We start from the raw sequence: 8,192 nt of genomic DNA on the forward strand, positions 1-8,192 counted from the left end.
AATCAGAACGGAAATATGCCGTGAAAAATATGAAAAAAGACAAAAGGTTTCATAGACGACACCAGCAAAAAAAAAAAAATAGCCCTCAGAATGCAGGAAAACTCCTGATACCTGTCTCGTCCAAATCTTTAATCATTTGTTACAAAGCTGTGTTTATCAAGGGTTTATAGTTTTCTTTCTAAGTTGAAAATGGAGTTTGTAAGCGTTAAATACTCTTCTGTAGATTTTATTCTGTCACATCTGATTTGAAGGTACTGTCATCAACAGGAATTAAAGCAAGAGAGACTCGGACAGGAAGAAATGATAGGTGAAATACATCGAGAGGTTGCTCGAAACAAATCACTTCAGTGTGATCATAATGAACTGAGATGTGTATAGGAGAAATGTTATACATCTACACGGATGATATCCAAAACTTATCCCTTTAGATACCTGTTCTTGCACTGAAATTACTACTGTTAATCACAAACTTGTGCAGATCTCCAATTGGCTCAAGGACAACAAATTAGTTCTCAACTCAAACAAGTCTAAAACCATATTCTTTCAAAATAAAGTAGGTCCCACTCTATCTGCGCCAATTTCCATTGCCAATATCCCAGTACCTCAGTTTGATACTATCTGTAGCCTTGGAATACTTATAAATTCAAACCTCTCATTTCTCCACAAATCTCTCAGGTTGTTAGATGCTCAGAGCTTAAAGAAGGAGCGTCTAACAACCTGAGAGATTTGTGGAGAAATGAGAGGTTTGAATTCTATAAGCTCTGACTTTTCCGCTCTATTCACTCATTGGTTAACTCAACAGCGTTGAACATACTGATTAATTCCCTGGTTATTTATTTATTACATTTGTACCCCGCGCTTTCCCACATATAGCAGGCTCAATGCGGCTTGCATAGTAACAGTAAAAAGAATTACAAAGTCTTTAAGAAGATTATATAATTTGTAGTAAACGTAATAATAATGGGGTTAACGAATAAGTGAATTGAGTAGGTGAAACAGTCAAGTATTGAAAGTTCAGTTTTGTCTATTTCTGGTGTAGGTTTCGTTGTCTGCTTTTGTTATCTCCCAATTAGGTTATTGCAATTCACTTTACAGAGGCCTTAGGGTCAAAGATATTCAATGCCTACAAGATATCCAAAACACTGCAATTCGCTTAATTTCTAACACACATAAATATGATCATATCAGTCCATATCTTAAAGAAGCTCATGGCTTCCTGTTACCTATTGCTTTACTTTATAAAATCCTACTGCTTGTTTTCAAAATTTTACAATCTGGACAACCTCTTTATCTTTTCCATCACCTCATTACTTATTGCCCAGCGAGAACACATAGATCTGCATAACTCAATCAATTAGAAATTCCCAGTCACCCTGATACTAGACATGCTATTTTTTGCATAGAGGGGCCTCAACTTTGAAATAGGCTTCCTACTTCACTCCACTTACAAACATCACTAGAAAAATTTAAAACTGACTTAAAGACCCACCTTTTCATTGATGCTTTCCAATCATTCCTGGGAGTGCTCATCAATCAAAAACTAACTTTTGAACACCAGGTCACAAAGGCAGTAATGAACACCTTCCACGCAATGTGGAAACTAAGGAGAATTAGAAACAGCTTCCCCTCAAAAGTATTCCGACTCATTGAACAATCCTTAGTTCTTACACACTTAGATTGCTGCAATGTTATTTACTCGGGATGCAAAAAGCAACTCATAAAGAGACTCCATACTGCCCAAAACACAGCCAGCCAGGCTGCTAATGATCCTTCCAACTCTTATATTTCCAAGTTACTCGCTTTAACGTCGTCCTTTAATCTCCAACTATGCTCCACCTCCCCCACTCATCAAAATGGTCACTGTCTTGATCTCATCTTCTCCTCCAACTGTTCACCCTCTAGTTTCCTTGCCTCCGATCTTCCCCTCTCTGATCACCATCTTATAACTTTCACACTTAAATCTCCTCCCTCCCAGTCCCGTCCTATCCTATCTAATTTATCTAGGAATCTTCACGACATTGACCCTTCATCTCTATCCTCCCATGTTTCAAACCTCCTCTCTACTGTGGCACCATCCACGTCTGTCAACGAGGCTGTTTCTTCTTACAACAATACTCTATCCTCTGCCTTAGACACTCTTGCACCTTTGATGACCCGCCCTGTAAGGCGTACAAAACCCCAACCTTGGCTGACTTCTAATATCCGCTACCTACGTTCCTGTACCCGCTCCGCCGAACGCCTCTGGCGGAAATCTCGGGCCCTTGCTGATTTCTTACACTTTAAGTTCACGCTGACCTCCTTCCAATCTGCTCTTTTACGTGCCAAACAGGATTATTATATCCAACTGACCAACTCTCTTGGCTCTAATCCTCGACTTCTCTTCACCACATTGAACTCTCTCCTCAAGGTGCCCCCTCCCCCAACTCCCCCTTCACTATCTCCTCAGACCCTTGCTGAATTCTTTCACAACAAGGTTCAAAAGATAAACCTTGCTTTCTCTACCTCACCAGCTCTCCCTCCACTAGTCCGTTCCCCTCTCTCTCCTTCCCCTCATTCCCTTTCCTCCTTTCCTGAAGTTACTATTGAGGAAACTACACTTCTCCTTTCTTCCTCAAAATGTACCACCTGTTCCTCTGATCCCATTCCCACCCACCTTCTTAATGCCATCTCTCCTACTCTTATTCCTTTTATCTGTCACATTCTCAACCTCTCACTTTCCACTGCGACTGTCCCTGCTGCCTTTAAACATGCTGTGGTCACACCTCTCCTTAAGAAGCCTTCACTTGACCCTACTTGTCCCTCTAATTACCGACCCATCTCCCTCCTTCCTTTTCTCTCCAAATTACTTGAGCGTGCTGTTCACCGCCGCTGCCTTGATTTTCTCTCCTCACATGCTATTCTTGACCCATTACAATCTGGTTTTCGCCCTCTCCACTCAACCGAAACTGCGCTTACTAAAGTCTCCAATGACCTATTACTGGCTAAATCCAGAGGTCAATATTCCATCCTCATTCTTCTTGATCTTTCCGCTGCTTTTGACACTGTCGATCACAGCATACTTCTCGATACCCTGTCCTCACTTGGATTCCAGGGCTCTGTCCTTTCCTGGTTCTCTTCCTACCTCTCCCTCCGCACCTTTAGTGTTCACTCTGGTGGATCCTCTTCTACTTCTATCCCTCTGCCTGTCGGCGTACCCCAGGGTTCTGTTCTTGGTCCCCTTCTCTTTTCTATCTACACTTCTTCCCTTGGTTCATTAATCTCATCCCATGGCTTTTCCTACCACCTCTATGCTGATGACTCCCAAATCTACCTTTCTACCCCTGATATCTCACCTTGCATCCAAAACAAAGTTTCAGCGTGCTTGTCTGACATTGCTGCCTGGATGTCTCAACGCCACCTGAAATTAAATATGACCAAAACCGAGCTTCTCATTTTCCCCCCCAAACCCACCTCCCCGCTCCCCCCATTTTCTATTTCTGTTGATGGCTCTCTCATTCTCCCTGTCTCCTCAGCTCGAAACCTTGGGGTCATCTTTGACTCTTCTCTCTCCTTCTCTGCTCATATCCAGCAGACCGCCAAGACCTGTCGTTTCTTTCTTTACAACATCCGTAAAATCCGCCCCTTTCTTTCCGAGCACTCTACCAAAACCCTCATCCACACCCTTGTCACCTCTCGTTTAGACTACTGCAATCTGCTTCTTGCTGGCCTCCCACTTAGTCACCTCTCCCCTCTCCAGTCAGTTCAAAACTCTGCTGCCCGTCTCATCTTCCGCCAGGGTCGCTTTACTCATACTACCCCTCTCCTCAAGACCCTTCACTGGCTCCCTATCCGTTTTCGCATCCTGTTCAAACTTCTTCTACTAACCTATAAATGTACTCACTCTGCTGCTCCCCAGTATCTCTCCACACTCGTCCTTCCCTACACCCCTTCCCGTGCACTCCGCTCCATGGATAAATCCTTCTTATCTGTTCCCTTCTCCACTACTGCCAACTCCAGACTTCGCGCCTTCTGTCTCGCTGCACCCTACGCCTGGAATAAACTTCCTGAGCCCCTACGTCTTGCCCCATCCTTGGCCACCTTTAAATCTAGACTGAAAACCCACCTCTTTGACATTGCTTTTGACTCGTAACCACTTGTAACCACTCGCCTCCACCTACCCCCTCCTCTCTTCCTTCCCGTTCACATTAATTGATTTGATTACTTTATTTATTTTTTGTCTATTAGATTGTAAGCTCTTTGAGCAGGGACTGTCTTTCTTCTATGTTTGTACAGCGCTGCGTATGCCTTGTAGCGCTATAGAAATGCTAAATAGTAGTAGTAGTAGTAGTCATCTTCAGCAAGACACAATATGAAAAGGCCACCCCTCTACTATAAGCACTCCACTGGCTCCCAAAGCCTAAATAACATTCAAACTCTGCGCCATGGTCTGGCTCATAGTCCACGGCGAAGCATCTGCATACCTCTCAGGCATGATCATCCTACCTCTCAAGAACACCCAAAAGGAGGTGAGGAATTACATAACCCTTCACTATCCCATATGCTACAAGCTAATCTGCAACTACGTTCACTCAGCGAACTTCCCCTACCAAAGCTCTAAGATGTGGAATGCCCTCCTCAAATCACTACGATCCTTAACTCCTCACACCAACTTTTGGAAACACCTCAAGACTTACCTGTTCAAAACGTTCATACCCACAGAAAACAAAAATGAACACGTTAGCTGACATTACCTCGACTCTCTTCAAGTTAACCATCTGCCCCCCTCACTCCCTAACTAAGACCTCCCATTCGATCCTCTATGCACTGATCTTGTCTCTCAATCTGAATTTCACTGAAACTGTATTAAAATGTAACTTTCTTGTTCCTATCCCCCCCCCCCCCTCCATCTTCTTAAAATCTATTTCTCTACCTGTACTAACTAAATTTGTACGCCACATCGAACCAAACTTGTTTGGATTATATGGGATATAAATAAATAAATAAATAAATAAATAATGGTTATATCATTTCTGGCAGCCTCCTCAGGAGTACCTCAAAGACACTTGTAGCATTCCCGTTTGTTTTTTCCCCTTTCCTGTCCTATTGACTATTGTAGTTCTACCCCCATCATAGAAGTCATGTCTAAATTTTTATCTTTCTTTTTCCGTCCCCCTCCTCTTTTCTGTTTTTAGCTTGTAAGCTGCCCAGAAGGCCTTCTGTTGGGCGGGATAGTAAATAAAAATAAACTTGAAACTTACCATATTTTTCGGACTATAAGACGCACCGGACCATAAGACGCACCTAGGTTTTAGAGGAGGGAAATAGGAAAAAAAATTTTGGACAATAAGACTCACCTTTTTCCTCCTCTACAACCTAGGTGCTGCGGTACGTCTTGTCCGAATGTCTCCCGTTTCCAGGTTCCGTCCGTCCATCTCCCTCCCTCCTGAGTTCCGGGATCCCCAGCCCGCCCTCCCTCTGAGATCGCCCGCCCTCCCGAGTTCCGAGATCCCCTTCCCTCCCGCCCGCCCTCCCGAGTTCCGAGATCCCCTTCCCTCCCTCTGAGTTCTTTTACCTAGTCGGGGCAGCAGCAGAAGCAAAAACCATGCAGCCTCGGCACGTCACTCTTCCCTGTTCTGTTTTTCTCAGCTCTGGTCCCGCCCTCAGTAGATCTCGGAGCTCGGGAGGGCGGGCGGGAGGGAAAGGGATCTCGGAGGGAGGGCGGGCGATCTCGGAACTCGGAGGGAGGGCGGGTTGGGGATCCCGGAAGTCAAATTTCTCTACGTTCGGACTATAAGACGCACCCCCCATTTTCCTCCCAAATTTGGGGGGGAAAAGTGCGTCTTATAGTCAGAAAAATACGGTAAATAAAAATGAGGGTACATAAGAACAAATGTAGAACAAATAAGATCTAGGACTAAACAAAGACATCGACACATTCAAAGTAAAATCCTGATTTTTGTGCATGGGAGGGTTCATCTCTCCCATGTAATGTAATTAATCATGTAATTAATCGTAATAGGGAGGGGAACAGTAAAGGAAGAATATAGAAATATTCTAGAAAAGAAGTCCATAGTACAAGTGTATATGAGCATGGAACATTATGATTTAAAATGAATTAATTTTCAGGTGTGGTAAATAAACCATTTGACAAAAGCCTGCAATATAGTGGTTTGGCATGTAAGCCACAGGCTGACCTAACCCCCGATATTCAATGCTGAGGTATGTGTGGCTTCTGGCATAGAATATTTGGGTATGTGCATTGGCTTGGAAGTTAACTGGGCACCAGTCGATATTCAGACCAGTTTATCCAGATGGAGAAGGTGAAGGAGGTATCAAAAAGGAGAGAAGTATAAGCTGAATGAAGTGCACAAACAAGCAAAGGATCCCAGATATGAAAGGGGAATTCACTAAGTCATGTGAATTTCCCTTTCACAGAGCACAGGAAGACCTAAGGTGGGATGATGGGACTAAAGAAAAAGAAAATTGACGGGGTCACAGACAGCTCAATGTTTTTTAGAAGGTATATATGGTCAAAAGCAAAAAGAGGGTCCACACAACTTTCACGGGTAACGAAAGTGCAAAACAGGAGTGGAAGGGAGGAACAGTCCCGACAATCCAGGCAAAATAGAAGTGGAGTTGATAAAAAGTTTACTTGCCAAACAGGAAAATCCACAATATTGAAAAGGAAGTGACCCAACACGGGCCGTGTTTTGGCCAAAAAGCCTTCCTCAGGGGTTGTTATAATGAACTTTGCTGCTTCTGTAATGAAAGATGTGACAAGTAGAAAAGTGCTCCAATGCAGTGTCGCTAGTGTTTGTTGTTTAGCACTCTTAGAGGGAATATAACCAGAATGCATAACCAGTATTCTATTGTTATTCCTACAATTTTGACAGTAGTTATTGTAGAGCACTGCTCATATACTTGGAATGTCCTCCCGCGGGAGGTGGTGGAGATGAAAACAGTAGCGGAATTCAAGCATGCGTGGGATAAACATAAAGGAATCCTGTGCAGAAGGAATGGATCCTCAGAAGCTTAGCCGAGATTGGGAGGCGGGGCTGGTGTTTGGGTGGTGGGGCTAGTTCTGGGCAAGACTTCTACGGTCTGTGTCCTGAAAATGGGGCTAGTTCTGGGCAAGACTTCTGCGGTCTTTGTCCTGAAAATGGCAGATACAAATCAAGGTTAAGGTATACACAAGAAGCAGCACATATGAGTTTATCTTGTTGGGCAGTCTAGATGGACCGTGCAGGTCTTTTTCTGCCGTCATCTACTATGTTACTATGTATATATAAACCTAGAAACATAGAAAAATGAAGGCAGATAAAGACCATATGGCCTATCCAGTCTGCCCATCCATGCCATCTACTATCCACTCCTCTGCCTTACAGATCCTATGAACTTGTCTCAAGCTCTCTTGAATTCAGATACAATTTTCATTCACCACCTCCACAGGATGCCATTCCACGAATTCACCACTCTCTTTGAAGAAGTAGTTCATCACATTACTTCTGAATCTATCCTTTTTCACCTTCATCCTATCCCCTTCATTCCAGTGCTTCCTTTCATTTGAAAGAGACTCTCCTCCTGTACATTTATGCCACGTTGGTATTTAAACATCTCTATCATATCTCCCCTCTTCCATCTTTCTTCCAAAGTATACATATTGAGATCTTTAAGTCAATCCCCATATGGGGACTCTTCATCTGAGAGGCGCGAAAGTGAGAGAGCTCTGGACCCCGCTTTGCCATCTGGTGGGAGAATTGTTCCCAGTGAGATCCGCATTTCCATTTCAATCAGGCATCTATGAGCCGCCTGCCAATGTCATTGGGGGACCTGAAGTGCTCTATTAAGATCCGGTGTTGTTTCCAGCATGCTACTGCAGGCATGTGGCCACAGGGGTGTGCCCTAAGGGGCATGCCTTGCCCCTTGGGCACCCCTTTGGAGCACCAAGGAGTGACGAGGATGCTGTGGGAAACTTTGTGATATTTTGCTGATTATTTACTTTTTTTGCAATTTGGTGTCACGATTAAGGCCAAATCCAAGGTTTCCATGCTGAAACTGGTTTCTTCAGGGCTTGTACATCCTCTTTCATTGAAGTCTGTATCTTTTTCTTTAAGCTCTTTTGGGCAAACCCCTCCCTTACCCCCCCCCCCCCCGCCTCGTTTTTTCCTGCCATGGAGGAGCATCGCATGACATTGCTCCAGCTCCGATTGGGG

The sequence above is a fragment of the Microcaecilia unicolor genome, chromosome 5 (assembly GCF_901765095.1).
Source record: "Microcaecilia unicolor chromosome 5, aMicUni1.1, whole genome shotgun sequence".
Classification (NCBI taxonomy): domain Eukaryota; kingdom Metazoa; phylum Chordata; class Amphibia; order Gymnophiona; family Siphonopidae; genus Microcaecilia; species Microcaecilia unicolor.